Raw genomic sequence first — 20,487 nt, forward strand, 5'->3', positions numbered from 1 at the left:
AATAGGCAGTATGCTCTTTGACATTGGTCTTAGCAGCATATTTTCAAGTACCATATCTGACCGGGCAAGGGAAACAAACAAACAAAAAAAACAAATGAGACTACATCAAACTAAAAATCTTCTGCACAGCAAACGAAATCAGGAACAAAATGAAAAGACAACCTAACAAGTGGGAGAAGATATTTTCAAACCATATATCTGATAAGGGGTTAATCTCCAAAATATATAAAGAACTCACACATCTCAACAACAAAAAAAACTAACAACCCAACTAAAACATGGGCAACAGACATTTCTCCAAAGAAGTTATACAGATGGCAAACAGGCACATGAAAAGATTTCAACATCACTAATTATCAGGGAAATGCAAACCAAAACTAAAATGAGATATCACCTCACACCCATCAGAATGGCTATAATTAATGAGAAGAAATAAGCGTTGGAGAGGATGTGGAGAAAAAGGAACTCTCGTACACTGCTAGTGGGAGTGCAAACTGGGTAACCACTATGGAAAAAAGTACAGAGATTCCTCAAAAAAGTAAGAATAGAACTACCATACGATCCAGCTATTCTGAATATTTATCTAAAGAACATGATAACATGAATACATAAAGATACATGCTCCCATATGTTCATAGCAGCATTATTCACAATAGCCAAGACTTGGAGGGGCCAGCCCCATGGCCAAGTGGTTAAGTTTACCCGCTCTGCTTCGGCAGCCCAGGGTTTCACTGGTTCAGATCCTGGGAACAGACATGGCACCACTCATCAGGTCATGCTGAGGTGGAATCCCATATAGCACAACCAGAGGCACTCACAACTAGAATATACAACTATGTACCAGGGGCAGGGAGAGCTTTGGGGAGAAGAAGGGGAAAAAAAAGATTGGAAACAGATGTTAGCACAGGTGCCAATATTTATTAAAAAAGAAGAAGAAAAGACTTGGAAGAAACCTAGGTGCCTATCAAGGGGTAAATGGATAAAGATGATGTGATATATATACATAATGGAATACTACACAGCCATAAAAAAGGATGGAATCTTGCTATTTGTGACAATATGGATGGATGTTGAGGGTATTATGCTAAGAAAAATAAGTCAGAAGGAGAAAGTCAAATACCGTATGATCTCACTCATAAATAGAAGATAAAAACAACAACAAACACATAGAGACAGAGATTGGATTGGTGGTTACCAGAGGGGAAGGGGGGAGAGAGGAGGGCAAAAGGGGTAATTAGGCATATGTGTGGTGATGGATTGTAATTGGTCTTTGGGCAGTAAACATGATGTAATCTACACAGAAATCAAAATATAATGATGTACAACCCCCACCTCCCCAAAAAAGAAAGAAAGCTTATTTAGATGATCAAAAAGGAAAACAAACAAAACAAGGATATAGAAAAACAAATTTCATTCTTGATTGGGTTATTTTTTTAAGTAAGAAGAAGTATTCATTTCAATTTTTAAAACATACTTGACCTTCTTAATCCATTTTGGTAATTTCCATGATTATTAAATAGCAATGCAAAATGTTCATACAATCCAAAAAATGTTGAGTAATTCTTTGTCCAAAGCACCTTGATTGCCTGAGGACTTTATTCACCTAAACATGGAATTAAAGAAGGAATAATTAATATTCCTTTAGGAGGTGAATCATTTCTTCTTGGCCAAATATATATGTATTACCTACCCCAACCTCATCGATATTATGTTTCTCTTATCTTCTCTTTAGTGCTCTATTCATTTGCTTCATTGCACTTTCACAACTAGAACTTATAGATTTGTATATTTTAATCTCTTTCACTAAATGGTAAGCTCCATGAGGAAAGAAATTACGTCCAATTTTATCCTAGCACAGAACTCTCTGTAGCTAGTACCATGCCCACCATATAATAGGCACTCAATAAATAAGTTTATTCATTGAATGAATAAATGCACTTTAGTGAAATAAATTTTTTACCCTTTTCATCAAACTCCAAAGGCAAATAAAAACCCTTGCCTTCATTTTAATATCTAAAACCAACCCAATAAATTCAGATACCTCCAAAGGACCATTTGGAGATTATTTTCACACCCCCGGGGTTCTGTTCCACAACCACAGGCAACACAGAAACATTTTCTCTTGCTAGAGCTGCATGACTCCATCAAGGGGAATAAATGCTGCCAGTGACTTCCAAACATGCCTCTGGACAACTGGCAAAAAAGAGGGTAAAACTGGCCTTGCCGAGTGGACCAATCACTTTCTCTGAATCAGCACTCAGCATGGTTGACTTAGCACCCAGGAACTGTTCTCCAAAAGTCCAGAAAACAAATACGCTTGCTTGATGAATGGGAATGTGTTTGCGCTTGCTATTCGTTCTGACTCACAGTGACTGATGTGTGGTGCTATGGGTCATAATGAAAAATCACAAAAATCTAATCATCGGTACCTATAATGAGCTTCCCTTAGCTAAACTCCCTGCAATTGTATCTGAGCAAAGATCTTTCCAACATGCTCGGGTGACTTGGGTCATTACCCAATCATTTATATTTCTGGAAAGGCCTTTGAACAATAAGCTGGGAGTGTTTCATGGTCTTTAAAATCAAGTCTTTCAGAAAACACAGTGTGAAAAAGCAAAAGTTCATGGCATAAATCTTTACGTTGGTTTAAAGTTTAATAACTCTACGCTGTTATCTTCTAGTCAATTACTCTGCATATAGGGGAGTGCATTATACTCAGTGGACTTACTGATTAGTGAGGAATAAGTCGGGGAGGTGCATTAAGCCTTTTAGGCATTAGAACATCATTTAGTTCATTGGAGAAGGTCATTTCCTTACAGCAAGGAGCCAAGTTCCCTCTGAAAGACGAGCCATCTAATCCCAGCTCACCCACATGATCCTGCCCAACGTGCATTTTCCTAGTTTAATTTCCTCTGTAGGTTTTCTTTTATTTGTCCTACTTTATTTCTTCCATTTTATAGTCACGTTGTCTAATTTAAACTTAATTAAAACTTTCCATTAGGAAAAAAAAAGACAGTTCAGGAGACCTCCCAGGAAACACTTCATTAATGGGAACAACTTGATAAGCAAAGTATCTTCCTATGCAGACTAGACCCACAGCTGTGGCTTCAAAGATCTGACATGTTTTTTCCAAAGCCTGGCTCGAGTTGGCCAATGAGGACGAAATGCCTCCAGGCTAGAGAGTTTGGAGTCTAAGATCACGCAGCTTTGGCTTGAGGTGCAGGAGAGCATTGCGTTCACCTGACAAATATGATTGACTCGGGAGTGACCCATGATCCAAACGAGAGCAAACAAAGCCAAACCAAAGGAAGGACTTTTTCTAGAGCTGTTGGGAAGATGCTCTATCTTCTCTGTGCTTTTCAAGCTGATAAGATGCAATTCTGAAATTTCTGGAAGCCTAGGAAGCCAACACAGAGGAAGGCAGAGCCTAAAACTCCAAGAGACAAATTCTTGAAAACACTATTTAAATACCTGGTCCAGCTGTGCTTGAAGCAAGCACTACTACTGTACTCTCCAGGGACACAAGACAAACCTCACCCCTTTTTCTTTTTTTGCCTCAGAGTTCAGACCTACTGAATCAGAATCTGCATTTCCACGAGATTCCTAAATGATCTATATGCCCATTAAAGTTTCAGAAGCACTGTTTTAGCCCTTTTGAGTTACATTCTATCACTTATATCCGAAATGTTCTTAATAAATATAGGTCGGTTCTATTATTATATCTGATTTTACAAAATAGGATACTAAGACTTAGTGAAGTTCGGTTGTTCAAGATCATACAGATAGTAAATCGTGGAGCCGGCTCAAGACGCAGCCTGCCTGGCTCCAAAGCACGTGTCCTTATCTACTGGGTCATACCACACTGACCGTTTGACCCTGATTGACTGTTATCAGGTGAGTCTGAAGTCTGATGGGGGACGCCAGCAGGCTGGAGACTCAGGGAAGAGTGGCAGTTCCAGTCTAAAGGCAGTCTGCTGGCAGAATTCCTTCTTGCTTGGGGAAGGTCCGTCTTTGTTCTATTAAGGCCTTCAAGTGATTGGATAAAGCCCACTCACAGTATGGAAAATAATATTTTTTACTCAAAATTCACCAATTAAAGCTCAACCAAACAAAAGAAACCACTGTCAGAGAAACATCCAGAATAACGTTTGGCCAAAAATCTGGGCACCATGACCCAGCCAAGTTGACACATAAATTTAAGCATAGCAGGGCTAGCCCAGGGGTGTAGCAGCTAAGTTCACATGCTCTGCTTCTGCGGCCCGGGGTTCACCAATTCAGATCCCAGGCGCGGATCTATGCACTGCTTATCAAGCCATGCTGTGGCAGGCGTCCTACACATAAAATAGAGGAAGATAGGCACAGACGTTAGCTCAGAGCCAGTCTTCCTCAGCAAAAAGAGGAGGATTGGCGGCAGATGTTAGCTCAGGGCTAATCTTTGTCAAAAAAAAAAAAAAAAAAAGAATTAATCAACCCAATTTTATGGATTGATAGCGGCAATGCCTTTGCCTCCTTGTGTGGAACCCGGCAGATTCAACCACCTAAGAAAAGCGCAGCAATAGGTTCATCCTAAAGATTAGCAGCTAACGCTCTCCAAGGAGTTTTATGCACCGCTACGGCTTAGCCTGGAAACACAGCAGAGGCCAGTCTGGCCACAGCACTCCTGCTCAGGGGTTTCCTAGGTAGTGACATGCAAGTTCTTGTCAATACCGGTAAGGGCTACAAAGGCCACTGGTGACCAGAAACATGAAGGGTAGCCTGAGAGGACACGGCTGGCCAGGTGGGATCTCTGCCCCTGGTTTTCTGTCTGAGAGGAATGTCACTACTTTAAAAAGGACATGAACGCCACATAAAGCTGCACTCACATAGAGTAGTTTGTCAGACTCCTATCTCTTCCTCATTTGCCTTAATTTCACTGTTTATTTTGTCAATTGAATGTCACATATTTCAAAGAAACATTTGGGTTTCATCACGTTACTCTTTAGTTTGTCACCTTGGTTTTATTCAAGTGGATGTGTCTTCATGCTTTTAGAAGAAAAATCCACCATATTCTCCTTATTTTTATGCTCACCTTTAAACTGATTCTAATTTTATTTCTAAAAGATTTATCTCCATATTTGCTCTATTAGTTGTTCTGTTTTTCAAACAGACAGACCCTGGGAAATCCATAGGTTACCTCCTCCGTAAGATATAATTCCCTGTGTAGAAGGCACCCCTGACTTACTGGGATGACAGTCGCTCCTGACTTATCACATCCATCTTCTGTTCCGTGAGAAGGCATGGGGTTTAGGTCCACTGTCTCTCATATAGAACACAGCTCAGATAGCAACATGCCACAGCTGGAAGGACCCATTGCAATGTATGATTTTGTCTTCCAAGCCTCTGGATACCATTCAGTGATATTTGATGGGAGCTGCAGGCCCGACCTCTACAAGGAACCAGGGCACGGCTAGGCCTCCTGAAGGATAGCCAAGGTGCACAGTAAATAGCCCATGCTCAAGTTCCAAACCTGTGAGACCAAGCAGACAATAAGCCCACTTATTTACAGGTTGATTCAAGTCATTCCTTCTACAGATTCAAAAGGGAGTCCACTCAAATTCCTGGACTCTTACAACCTCCCCAAACTGAACCAGGAAGAAATGGAGAATCTGAATAGGCCAATCACAAGTAAAGAAATAGAAACTGTAATCAAAAACCTCCCCAAAAATAAGAGTCCAGGACCAGATGGCTTCTCTGGAGAATTCTACCAAACATTCAAAGAAGATTTAATACCTATCCTTCTCAAACTATTCCAGAAAATTGAGGAAGATGGAGTACTCCCTAACACACTCTATGAAGCCAACATCACTCTGATCCCCAAACCTGACAAGGACAACACAAAGAAGGAGAACTACAGGCCGATATCACTGATGAACATAGATGCAAAAATCCTCAACAAAATTCTGGCAAACCGAATACAGCAATACATCAAAAAGATTATACACCATGACCAAGTGGGATTTATACCAGGGACACAGGGATGGTTCAACATCCTCAAGTCAATCAACATGATATACTACATTAACAAAATGAGAAACAAAAACCACATGATCATCTCAATAGATGCAGAGAAAGCATTCGACAAGATCCAACACCCATTTGTGATAAAAACCCTCAATAAAATGGGTATAGAAGGAAAGTACCTCAACATAGTAAAGGCCATATATGACAAACCCACAGCCAACATCATACTCAACGGACAAAAACTGAAAGCCATCCCTCTGAGGACAGGAACAAGACAAGGGTGCCCACTTTCACCAATCCTATTCAACATAGTACTGGAGGTGTTGGCCAGAGCAATTAGGCAGGAAAAAGAAATAAAAGGAATCCAAACAGGCAATGAAGAAGTAAAACTCTCGCTGTTTGCAGATGACATGATCTTATATATAGAAAACCCCAAAGAATCCATAGGAAAACTATTAGAAACAATCAACAGCTACAGCAAAGTTGCAGGGCATAAAATCAACATACATAAATCAGTAGCATTTCTATACACTAACAATGAACCAACAGAAAAAGAACTCAAGAACTCAATCCCATCCACAATCGCAACGAAAAGAATAAAATACCTTGGGATAAATTTAACCAAGGAAGTGAAAGATTTATACAATGAAAACTACAAGACTTTCTTGAAAGAAATTGACGACGACATAAAGAGATGGAAAGACATTCCATGCACATGGATTGGAAGAATAAACATAGTTAAAATGTCCATACTACCTAAAGCAATCTACAGATTCAATGCTATCCCAATCAGAATCCCAAGGACATTCTTTACAGAAATTGAACAAAGAATCCTAAAATTCATATGGGGCAGCAAAAGACCGCGAATTGCTAAAGCAATCCTGAGTAAGAAAAACAAAGCCGGAGGTATCACAATCCCCGATTTCAAAACATACTACAAAGCTACAGTGATCAAAACAGCATGGTACTGGTACAAAAACAGGTGCACAGATCAATGGAACAGAACTGAAAGCCCAGAGAAAAAACCACACATCTATGGACAGCTAATCTTCGACAAAGGAGCTGAGGGCCTACAATGGAGAAAAGAAAGTCTCTTCAACAAATGGTGCTGGGAAAACTTGACAGCCACATGTAAAAGAATGAAAATCGACCATTCTTTTTCACCATTCACAAAAATAAACTCAAAATGGATCAAAGACCTAAAGATTAGGCCTGAAACAATAAGTCTTCTAGAAGAGAATATAGGCAGTACACTCTTTGACATCAGTTTCAAAAGAATCTTTTCGGACACTATAACTCCTCAGATGAGGGAAACAATAGAAAGAATAAACAAATGGGACTTCATCAGACTAAAGAGCTTCTTCAAGGCAAGGGAAAACAGAATTGAAACAAAAAAACAGCCCACTAATTGGGAAAAAATATTTACAAGCTACTTATCCGACAAAGGATTAATATCCATAATATACAAAGAACTCACACAGCTTAACAACAAAAAAACAAACAACCCGATCAAAAAATGGGCAGAGGACATGAACAGACATTTCTCCAAAGAAGATATAAGTATGGCCAATAGACACATGAAAAGATGTTCATCATCGCTAATCATCAGGGAAATGCAAATCAAAACTACACTAAGATATCACCTTACACCCGTTAGATTGGCAAAAATATCCAAAACCAAAAGTGACAAATGTTGGAGAGGTTGTGGAGAAAAAGGAACCCTCATACACTGTTGGTGGGAATGCAAACTAGTGCAGCCACTATGGAAAACAGTATGGAGATTTCTCAAAAGGTTAAAAATAGAAATACCCCATGACCCAGCTATCCCACTACTGGGTATCTATCCTGAGAACCTGAAATCAGCAATCCCAAGAATCCCATGCACCCCTATGTTCATCGCAGCATTATTTACAATAGCCAAGACGTGGAACCAACCTAAATGCCCAGAAACTGACGACTGGATAAAGAAGATATGGTATATATACACAATGGAATACTACTCAGCCATAAAAAAAGGACCAAATTGTTCCATTCACATCAACATGGATGGACCTTGAGGGTATTATGTTAAGCGAAATAAGCCAGACAGAGAAAGACGAACTCTATATGACCCCACTTATAGGTGGAAGTTAACATATAGACATGGAGAACTGATCGGTGGTTACCAGGGAAAAGGGAGGGTGGGGGGAGGGCACAAAGGGTGAAGTGGTGTACCCACAACATTCCAACAATAATGTACAACTGAAATCTCACAAGGTTGTAATCTCTCATAATCTTAATTAAAAAAAAAAAAAAACAGCTTAGAGAACATGGAAAAAAAAAAAAAGGGAGTCCACTTGTGGATTTCTTCCCGCAGTGAGAAGGATCAAATAGAAACTCTCTAAATCAGGACCTATCCTTTAAAAAAAAAAAGGGGGGGGCTGGCCCCGTGGCCGAGTGGTTAAGTTCGCGTGCTCCGCTGCAGGCGGCCCAGTGTTTCGTTGGTTTGAATCCTGGGCGCAGACATGGCACCGCACATCAAACCACGCTGAGGCAGCGTCCCACATGCCACAACTAGAAGGACCCACAACGAAGAATATACAACTATGTACTGGGGGGTGTTGGGGAGAAAAAGGAAAAAAAAAATAAAATCTTTAAAAAAAAAAAGGGGGGGCTTTGATTAGGTTCCTGGACTTAAAATGTTAGCATGTAAGGAGAAGGGGAGACCTACTTCACCTCCAGACCCACCTAGAATATTCTTGGAAAGCAGAGAAGCAATTCAGTTTCTCTGCCTCTCCATCGCTCAGTACATTACCAGGCTACAGTCTTCAAGAAGTGACTTTAAACAGCCTAAAATGAAAATCTCATCAAGTTATTCCCCTGCTTTAAACTCTCAATGACTTCAACTAACCTAGTGTTAATAATAAAAACAATACCACCAGAGGCTGGCATAGTTTGCTATGTGTCAGGCCCTGGCCTAAACGATTTATTCACCTCCACCTGCCCTTCTCCCCCACCTCATACTCTGTCGGGAACCCATGCTGAATTTCTCCACTTCCTTGAAATGCCAAGCTCCCTTCCGTGTCTGCAACTTCCAATATGCTGTTTCTCCTACAAATACTTCCCCACTCTGCTCCTGACCAACTCCTCCACTATTCGTATCAGCTTAAATATCACGTCTATAGGGAGGCATCCCAACCACCGCTTTCTAAGTTACTTCCCCTACTTATATGCTTCCTGGGTGCCTTCACTTCCTGTCTTGTAACACTTTCACAAGTATAATTTCCTGTTCAATGTCTGTCTTCCCCACCCAACTATGAGCTCCACAAGTGCAGAATGCTATTTTTTCCCTCATCAACGTACCCGTAGTACACCATAGCTTCACACACAGTAATGTTTGATGAATGAGTATATGAAAACACTCCCCTCATGAAATAGGAAATATTATTATTTCTGACATCTTCCCAGTTTGTTCCCCAAAATTTGGGGGGCCTTCTGTAGGCATCCCATAACAGAAAGTTTCTTTGTCCATGATGCCACCTATCAATCACCAATAGAGGTAACTAAATGCACTTCCCAATGGGTCCAGGCAGAGACAACTACCCCTACCCCTGAGCTTCCTGACCGAGGGCCTGGACTCAAGCCCCCTGTACCACTCTCTCCAGTGACAGTCCTCGAGAAGCCTCCTTATGTGTCTACAAAGTCAGCAAATCCAGTTTGTCAAAAGCCCTGATGGTGCTAAATGATAACATGTTAGATACATCTTAATGCAACACTATTGACATATCATCCCTAAGGAAGAAATTTTTGTTGAGGATGGACCTACTATGTGCTAATATCATTAATGATAATAATGACTATGATGACAATGATGCTGATAACAATGACATCACAATTACTTCTTGAGCACTGGCTCATACTAAACCCATAAGGATATTAATCCACTGCATCAGCATGGTTCTAAATGTGGTCAGAGAACTATGGACATCAGAATTACCTGGTGTTTATTTAAAACATAGGTTTCTTGTACATACCCCACAGAGACTTGAATTAGAATCTCTCAGAGTGGGGTCCATTAAGCTCCCCTTTAACGTGTCTTAAAATTTGGGAAGTGTCACACTAAACTACAATCTCTCCACAAATCGTCTCAAATCTACTGCCTCAGCTTGTTAAGTTAACCTCTCTCTGCTTACTATATCCTTAAAAATGGATTGTAGACCACTCTGAAAGAGAGCATCTCCCCTCATTTTAGCTCCTAAAACCCATCTACATCCCCAATTAATCTGATAAGGACACACACTTGTGTGAATATTTATATATTCGTAGCTAGATATCGTTAACTTTTTATTTTGAAATAGCTAAATTCATAGGAATTTGCAAAGAAATATACAGGAAGGTCCAGTGTATCTTTCATCCAGTCCCCTCAACGTTAACATCTTATGTAACTATAGTACAATATCGAAGCCAGGTAATTAACCTTATTCAGATACATGCACTCATTTATATGTGTGTTTGTGTAGTTCTATGCAATTTTGTCCCATGCGTAGCTTTGTGTAACCACCACTAATATCAAGATGGAGTCATCACAAAGCTCCTTTGTGCTGCCTTTTTTTAGCCACACCCTCTCTCATCCTTCACTCTTGGCAAGTACTAATCTTTTCTCTATCTCTATTATTTTGTTATTTTAAGAATGTTATATACGTGGAATCATACTGTATGTAATCTTTTATGATTGGCTTTTTTCACTCAGCATAATTCCTTTGAGGTTTACCCAAGGCATGTTGAGTTGTTGTGTATATCAACAGTTCATTTCTTTTTATTTCTGAGTAATATTCTATGGTTTAGGTAAACCATAGTTTTTCTAAAAATCCACCCCTTGAAACACCCTTGGGTAATTTTCAGGTTTGGGCTGAATAAAGCTGCTATGAATATTCATGCACAATTTCTATGTAAGCATAGTTTTAATTTCTCTGGGATAAATGTTCAAAGCTATAACTGCTGAATTGTATGGTAAACTCATTTTTAGTTTTAAAGGAAACTGCTAAACTATTTTCTAGAGTGACTGCACCATTTTACATTGCCACCAGCAGTGTATGAGTGATCCAGTTTCTCTATCTCCCTGCCAGCGTTTGGTGTTATCACAATTCTGTCATCTGCAGAAAGAGACAGTTTTAGTCTTCCTTCCCAATCTGTATGCCTTTTATTTCTTTTTCTTGGCTTATTTCACCGGGTAGGACTTCCAGTACTAAGTTCAAGTAACCACAGGAAAGTAAGAAAAGAGAAACAGATGAACAAGAAACAGAGGAAAACAAATAAAATGGCAGACTTAAGCCTGAACATATCAATAATTATTTTCATTGTAAATGGTCTAAATATACTAATTAAAAAACAGATTTCCAGAATGGATTAAAAAAATCATGACCCAATTATGCTATCTATGAGAAACTCACTTCAAACATAACGACATAGGTAGGTTGAAGGCAAAAGGATGGAAAAACAGATATCATGAAACACTGATTTTTTTTTTAAATAGTAGCAATGGCTATATTAATATAAAACAAAGTAGACTTCAGGGCATAGAAGATTATAAGAGATATAGAAGGCCATTACATAATGATTAAAGGTCAATCCTCTAAGAAGATATGGCAATGATAAATGAGGATGTACCAAACAACAGAGTTGCAAAAATGTGAAGCAAAAACTGATAGAGCTAAAAAGAGAAATGGGAAAATCCATATTTATAGCTAGGGACTCCCATACCGTACTCTCAGTGATTAATATAAGTATTAGACAGAAAATCAGTAAGGATACAGATGAATTCAACCACACCCTCAAACAACGGGATCTAATCAACAATCTATAGAATATTCCTTCCCAACAATAGAATACACATTCTTTTCAAGCGCCCAAAACAGACTCTGCAAGATAGACCATATCCTAGGTCATAAAACAAACCTTAACAAATTTAAAAGAATTTAAACCGTACATAATATGTTCTCCCCTCATAATGGAATGAAACTGGAAATCAATAACAGAAAGACAACAGGAAAATCTTCAAACACATGGAAACAAGTGTCTTTCAAAACCTCCCTAAATCTCTCCTCTCTCACATCACCACAATAGATTATTGATAATATAAAATTGTCCTCTTCATCATTTATCCATATATTTATCTTGCAAGGTCTGACAAAAATAAGTAAAATAAGTGAAAGCATGGAAAAGTAATGCTACATGTCCAACCTGAAAAATGTTTTCTTATCCTCTCGTTTTAGGGAAAGTAGAGGGCACGGAGGTACCCCAAAGCTGTAGCCCCTGCCTGAGAGATGCCTGCAGGCTCATTAGTAACTCAGGATTTTAAACGTACTCAACTGAGATTTTAGGCGTCAAAGGTAAACCCACCCTTCTCCTCAGCAGCCTACTTCTTTCTGATGACACACAACCTTAAGTCCTATAAGCAAGGGAGGAATGGGTCCACTGGGCAGTGGTGTGATGATGTGTAATCAGGTGTAATTTCAGTAGAAAATTGCATTCTGCCCTTTTTCAGAGCCAAGAAGTACCGCGTGAATCCAGCAGAAGTGGTTCACTCTTGCCCCTTGAAGGACTGGGCCTGGTTTGTCAAGACTTCAATCTGTTCCACTCAGAGAAAAAGGCCTCTGAGGGACTTTAATCAAAACGCTGATGGACAGAGAAAGAGCCCAGACAGCAATGCCCTTTTCACTTGGGTTCAGAGCCAAAGGAGATAAGCCACTGAAAACAAGACTGTGGTGCTTACAGGGGTGAGACTGACAATGGCAAAGCAGGTGGGGCTAGAATTGTTTCTTGCTGCCTGTACTGAAATGGTCTAGAGGCAGACAAAAACACACGCTGCATGCAGTAAGTGTAGAGCTCCCAATTTGTTTACAAACACAGATGGTGCCTCTAACTTTGGCTTCTTTAATCAGTCTTATGTCCCATTGGCTCCTCGTAGAAAACAACTACCCAGTTCTAGCTAACAATTATGTTTTGATGGAAAAACAAGTGCTATTCTGCTGGTTAAACCTCTTCCATGGCTCCCAGATACCCTTGGAATAATGTCAAAATTCCTCACTGTGGCTTGTAGGCAATCCCTCATGAACTGCCCCTATCTATGGTGTACCTTCAGCTTCATCTGTCATCAACCTTCTCCTTTGTTCTGTACTCCAGCAAGAATGAACTTCTGTCAGTTCCTCCACTATATCATGTTCTCTCTCACCCCTGGGCCTTTTCATATCCGGTTGTCTCTACCTAGCACACACTTATGACTCTCTACCCAGCTCTTACTCATATGTTGGGTCTCATTTAAATGTCACTTCCTTCCCAGATCTCACCCATGCCAGATAGACACATCTGTAGCACCCTACACTGCCTCATCCCAGTCCTTATCCACTTTGTGGTTATTTATGCTTGCTTAATAGCCTCTTTCCCAGCTAGATTGGGAGCTCCATGTAGACAGGAACTATGTTTTATCTTGTTCATCATTTATCTTCTTCTCATACAATGCCTGGTACATGATAGGCACTGAGTAATTACTTATAGATAAATAAATGAATGATCAAAAGAATAAAAGCAGGAAAGCTAGAAGGTATTATTTTCTACCAACGTGTTAACGTTGCCTCTTCTATGAACACCATGCCCACTCAAAGGTACTATCACTAGGCATTAACAATCAGGGCATGGCCCTCTGCTTCCCAACCATGGATGCACAGTAGAACCATCTATACAACTTTCTCAAGACACCAATCTCTCAACATACTGACTCAGTGCTCTTCAATAAAAATTTGATGAATTAATATATAAACAATCATCAGAGAAGGATGGTTTTTCTCTTCCAAAAATCATCTTTAGCCTCCTCATTACTTATTACGTCATTGCTAAACAATGATTCTTTCCTGTCTTTCCATTTCTTTTGGTAAGAAATAGAAAAATAACTAAAATATAGGACAAAAGTTCTGGATTTTAAAAATAGCTATATGATCATAGGCAACAATTTAACCTGCTTGAACGTCAGTTTCTTTTTCAGTCAAATGAAGGTGGTAGACCCTGCCCCATCTAGCTCAAGATAAATGAGAGAGTACATATGAAAATGCTTCTGTGAACCCTAAAGTCTAGCAGAAAGTAAGCCATTTTATTATGTCAAAACTGAAACTCAAGACCAGAAATTAGTGTTCTTTGTTTTCTCTATATCAACTCTTAGAAAGTTATAGAAAAGTTTGGATGTGAATAGGACTAGAAAGGAGGAGATCAAAGACTAAATCATAAAACAGAAGCTTAAAATTCCATCCAGAATGCATAATATTCTGAGAGGTTCCTGTCCTGGATTTCTCTATCATCTAGTATCTGTGTTTTTTCTGGTACTCCATAGAAGGGATCAGAAAACTTTTTCTGTAAAGGGTCAAATAATAAATATTTTAGACTTGTCACAACTACTTAACTTTGTCATTATAGCAGGAAGGCATCATGGATGATATATAAACAAATAAGTGTGGCTACGTTCTAATAAAGCTTTATTTGCAAAAACAGGCAGTGAGCCAGATTATTCCCATGGCCAGAATTTGCTGACCACTGTGGTCCTGAAGAGCACTCTCTCTGTTGCAGACTGAGATTTCTGGAAAGCAGACTCGGAGACAGAAATGAGCAGGCAAGAGGTTTAGTAAGATGGGTTCAACACGTATGGGAGGGAAGGAAGCAAGACTGGACAAAGCAAGAAGTTGAACTGTGATGCTGTCCCAATAAAAATCTCAGTCCACTCCGCAGAAAGCTCTGGAACTGGGATGACTCTTCAGAGTTGTATCAGGTTGGGAGTAGGGGGCCAAATCTTTGTACCCCATATCAACTGGTCATTGGATGGGGCCTGCCCCAAGGAGGGGACGTGACCTTGGGCAAGGAGACTCTCTTCAACTGGGGCAATTCCTGTGAGTGCCAGCAGCCCGCAGCACTCCCAATAGCTGGAGGCATATGCCCTTCATTCCTGAAGGGGAATCCAGGCAGTGTACCATATCATCCACCATGCTCTCCCTTGGGATTTAGCTCTCTGTTTAAAAAGCTACAACTTGCTCATTTCAACATCTTATCAATGTAAAAATACTCATTTTGACTGTTTCTAAGATCACTGCATCCAGCTTTAGAAAATCTTAGCAGCATTGTCATATTCCTCAACTTTCTCTCTGAAAGAACACAGGAAGGAGTCAGATCATTCTAGTTTGTTGCTTTGTTGTGTTCTTGTCCAAATGCAAATCTCTGGTGGACAAGAAGGGCCATGTCGCTAGCAAAGAGGTCATGCCCAAAGTATCTTTAAGGCATTGCTTACTGTTCACCACCAAAAAGGGCAAGGTTTTCACGGCCATGTTACATTTGTGTAAGCTCCACCAGTAACAAGTCTGGTTCCCAAATGCTGCTTCAGGAATAAAGAGGGTGAAAAAAATCCTAGGAAAGGAAAAGCATTGCAGAAGGTTTTCCAGTATTGAAAACTTAAGAGATGTGCTTTAGGCCTTGGATTTAGTGCATTTAGTGGTATCCAAAGAGGAACGAGGTAAATTAAGTTGTGTCCTGGGCTAGATTATTTCTAGGTTGTTTTCTAACTCAGAGTCTAAGACTCCACAGGGTCTTCAACATTTTCCAAACTTTAGTTTTAGTAGTGACACATATCCTAAAGAATTATGTTTATGCTGACCTTTATCAACAAGCCAGTGCACCCACTGCAATCAAAATGCATCCTGAGTGGTTTCACAGCAATAGCTGTGGTTGACCGGCAGAGGAAGGATACACAGGATAACCTATGGCCCTGCAAGAAATTAATGCACAGGTGAAGACAGCCTCAGGGCTTTGAGAGTGGTTCTTATCAGGATGGGACTAGAACGCCTCGATTTTCTGGTGGACAGAGGCAGCAGCTCTAGCTTTGCACAGCCTTGGACCAGAGACTTCCCTTCTGGGCTTCATTTCCCCAAAGGCAAAGTGAGGAGAAGGCCCAAAATGAACTTTAAGCTTCCTCCTAGTCCCAACATTCCATGGCTAAAACATGAACTTAGTCCAGTAAGCTGCCTTGTGTCTGTGTCCCCAGAAGAATTAAAGCAAAGAGAAAATACCAAAGGAATATCTGAGCAAAGATATGATTTCTTTGGGAAGACAGAAAGTTACTGTTGAGACAACAGTTTTTCAATGTTCTCCACAAGTGGCTGCCCACGAGAGCTAGGCTTGTGTTTCATTAAGGTTTTGGGTCAGAGACAGACGAGAGAGAAGGTATTCCTTGCTAACCCAGGCTGTGGCATGCTTCACAAAATACCTTGAAAAGAATACAGACTCTGAGCTCTCTGATGGTTTACAGTCTTATCTAGAATTAAACAAAGGAACTAAGTAAAGTTTCCGGTCTGTTAAAATTCTGTTAACACGTGGATAAAGATGGAAGTGAAACTATTTACAAATAGATTATTAAACCAGAAAAGCTGCAATGGTCAAAGAGAAGCAATGTTTTGAAGTTGCTTAAGCACAGTGCCACACTGGTTAAAAGGCTACTAGCCAATGTCTGGAAACTCAATACCTCCTGCTTCTAATAATGTAATTGGATCTTCCTGTCTGTCTGGGGTTTCTAGTTGAGCATCAATCAATTTGCGTTTCTACCACTGAGGCGCTGAGATGTCTGTAGGTGTATCAGAAGAAAGAAACCTTGATAGATTGTGTAGATTAGCTCCACTTGTCCACATAAGGGTCGGTGAGGGAATCATCTGTGATTTGCAATAGTGCTGCCTGGGATCACCTTCATCATCTCTTCCCATTCAAAACTGAAAATCACCTGAGAAATTCGAATACGTTGAGAAAGAGAAGAGACGAGGAAAAAAGTATCAGAACACAGCTGGGATGCACAGTATAGTCATCTGTTTATTTGAACTGAATGGTTTGTGTCTTCAGGCAATCTCATTATTCTCCCCAGAGCAGAAGTGCTGAGGGAAGGCACAAACCTCATTAACCTTTGAATGCAGAAATCAATAATCTGCAATAAATCTAAGCTAATTTGTTGCCAATAAATCTCACAAAATGTTTTGTTGCTGGGGACTTGGGAGGGTGTGGTAAGAACTTCCACATCCACATCAAGATGCTATCCGGGGTTTGCCTTATTGGTTTTTAGGACCTTCTAACATGAAGCAAGTTATTGACATTTCCAAGAACATGGTTTTTCAGTGAGGTTAATTATGTTTTTTTTCAGTTGAGAATACAATGGGACCTTTTCACTTTCCATGTCTCTCTCCAATAAACGACATGAATAAAGAAAAATAGGCAGGCATCCACCTTCTCATATACCCCTCTGAAAGACAAGGATGTGGCCCATACTGAGAAAGTGGGAAGAGGTTCCTTGAGCTCGAAACTGGCTTTACTCATTTTATGACTAACACATGGTAGGCATCCAGAAAAATTTGGGGACCTTTGAGAGTCAATCTTTGCTTGGTAAATAAATACATTTGCTATATATGTGTGTGTTTCCTACATGTATTGTACATATGCACACATATACATGCATGTATATGTGTGTATGTATATTTGTATGTATACACATTACACATATATATAAAATGTCTCAGCAAGAGAATGGGATACTTACCTACTTATCTAGCAAAAGAAAAGAAGGGGGCAATAAAGTATTTATCAATTCCAGAGAAACGACTAGAAAACAGGGTGATAGGAAACACAAAGGGCCATGAGTCTGTATGTCAGTGAAAACTCCATGAGAGCAGCCTCTTTGTTGTGTCACCTCTAAGTCCCCAGTGCCTGAAACAGTGCCTAGGATAAAGCAGGTACTCAGCAAGTGTTTGATGGTTGAATGGATGGATGCATGAGTGGATGCGTAAGCAGATGAGGAAATATTTATCACAAGAAGGAGAAATAGGAGAGCAGTTGTTAGTTTTCTGTGAATGGTCTCTGTGGAGAGCAGAGTATTTGTAGACTAAAGCAACAGGACCAGCCCTGTGCACACATCACAAGAGACAAGCCATTCAAATGGCTCTCTCCCACGCTTTTGCATGAGCCTCTCATCAGCCAGGACAAGACTTTTGTCTTCCAGTGCAGTGCCTCCAAACCACACGGTCTAAATGTGAAAGAGCAGGTTCCTATCATCCTGTCTTATTTCACTGATGTCTCCTCTCAAGTCAAATGGAACCACTTTACATATCTCGAAACACAATTGAACCCTCTGACAACCAGGCTTTGTATTGAAGTGTTCCTGAGAGAAGAAGTCACCTTATTGCTTTAGCAAGCATCAAAGGGAGGGCTAATTACGTCCTCTAATGCAGGAGCTCCAGGTTCAGTTGAAACCACTTAACCAGATGCTCCTTACCCTGTTGGTTTTGCCCCCAGCCCACTGGAGGCCCTGTGCATTAGAGATTGTTATCTAATGAGCCAAAATCCACGCTGTAAGTAAGGGAAACAGGAAAGGTAGAAATTGTTGCCCCAACTTCAGATATCCACCAAGTGGTGTATGTCACTGCTCAGGTTGATTTAATGAAGACCTTTTAAAAGGATATTGATCAAAAGTGTCATCCTGGTCAGTCTGCATTGGCATCACCTGGATAGCCAGTTAACAATTCAGATTCCCAGGCCCTGCCGCCAGCAATTTGGGTAATAGGTCTGAGGTAGGGCCAAGGAATCTGTATTAACAAGCACCCTAGAAAAATCACAAGCTCACGAAAGCTAGAGACCCCTGATCCAAAAACAAATGTCCTCTCTCCTCCTCCATGAGAGTCTCACAAACACCCAGTCTTCACTGACATTGTAAGCACAGTCAAGAAAAAGCACTGAGTCGGTACATGTCCCTTGCATATGTGCTGTGTGACAGGGAGTATAGCGTGGTGGGTAAGCTTTGTTCTCTGGCGTGAGGCTGCCCGACGTTGAACCCCAGCTCTGCCCCTTCCTAGCTGTGTGAACTTTGGCCTGTTAATTATCCTTTTCACTCCTTACTTTCTTATTGTCAAATGGGGATGATAACCATAGCACCTGTCTCACTGGGTTGTTGGATTAATTAAGTTAATACACACAGAGTGTTCAGAACAGAGCCTGGCCCAAAAGAAGTGCCCACTATTAGCTTACGATGTCATAGGAACTGGGGATAATCTGTGAAAAACAGAGACATGTCCCTGTCCTCTTTGTGCTTACAAATAACAAGAAAAGCAAACGTTAAGCACAATCTCTAAATAGTGTCTCAACAAAATGCAAGTGTGAGAGTGCTTACCAGTGGTCATCAGAGGTACAAAAATACAGTCCTAACAAGGATCTGTCAGGACAGAGTTACCTGAGGCACGAAGGGTTTGGCAAAAGCCACGGGGTAGCAAGAGCAGGGTTCCGGAAGCCTCAAGATCAAGACTCTAGTCTTATTCCTGCCTCTACACAAAACTATGGCAAGCTGAGGCAGGTCCTTCCCCTTTCTGAACCTCGGTTGCCCCAGGTATAAAATTGGGGACTTAGCTGAGATGATTTCAAAGGCCCTTCCAACTGTGGCAGAGCAGCTGGACAGGGAACAGGTAAGCTTTGCAGAGACTGGAGCACCAGAGCTGGGCTGTGAGAGCCAGAGGCTCCATCCAGGAGGGGAGGCAAAAAGAAAGCGGGGCACCCAGGGGTCGAAACCAATCTCCCTCTTGCCAAAGTTTTCCTCAGCTCTGCCCTGCAGGCAAAGTGCTTTTGGTCAAAGGCATTCTTCTCAGAAATTGTACTTCTGAAGAAGGGTGACAGAAAAAAATACGGCTGTATGATGTGGGGAAAATAATATCTGGCTTATTGTTTGGGTCTGCGGAAACAGAGAAATGCACATTTTCACATTGCCATAAGTAATGGAAAATTAGATGAGAAATAAAGGAAGAGAAAGGAGAGAGGAAGGGGGAAGGAGGTCTTAGGCCGGGGGTGGGAGGGAGAGAGGGAGGAAACAAGAGAGGAGGAGGGAAATACAAGGAGATGAATCAGCTACAAGTTTGCGCCATGCTATTAGGATGCAGTCTGCAATTCAGCAGCTCACTCACTGCTGCTCTTTCTCTCCCCCTTAGCTCCCCCCATCCCTCAACTTCGACTCTATTCTAACTACATTACAGAACCTTTCAGCAGCTTCATCTCTCCTCATGTATTTCCTGAGTAGCAATAATAGATGAATGACAAGAACCACCAACCTACTTCCAAGGTAAAGATTGGAAATTGCCTTTATGTAAGTGAGAAAAATTTTTAGATTAACCTGACTGCCTACTGAACTCTTTTTTTCTGTTACAGACATTACCTCGAGCTGGAAAGAGAAAACAAAGAGTAGAAAGATGGAGTGTTAAGAGCCCACCTCATTTTGCAGATGGAGAGGAGAAGGCCCCGAAAGAGCTGTGACCAGCATAGGGTCTCAGAGCGAGGAGGTGGCGGAACTGAGAGTCATAACACAAGCCACCTGTCAACAAGTCCTAACGAGACACAGTCACAAGGACACGAGGGAGCATTTTGTATTGTAATAATTACATACACATTGAAATATGTATTAAT

Source organism: Equus asinus, chromosome 9 (genome assembly GCF_041296235.1).
Source record: "Equus asinus isolate D_3611 breed Donkey chromosome 9, EquAss-T2T_v2, whole genome shotgun sequence".
Classification (NCBI taxonomy): domain Eukaryota; kingdom Metazoa; phylum Chordata; class Mammalia; order Perissodactyla; family Equidae; genus Equus; species Equus asinus.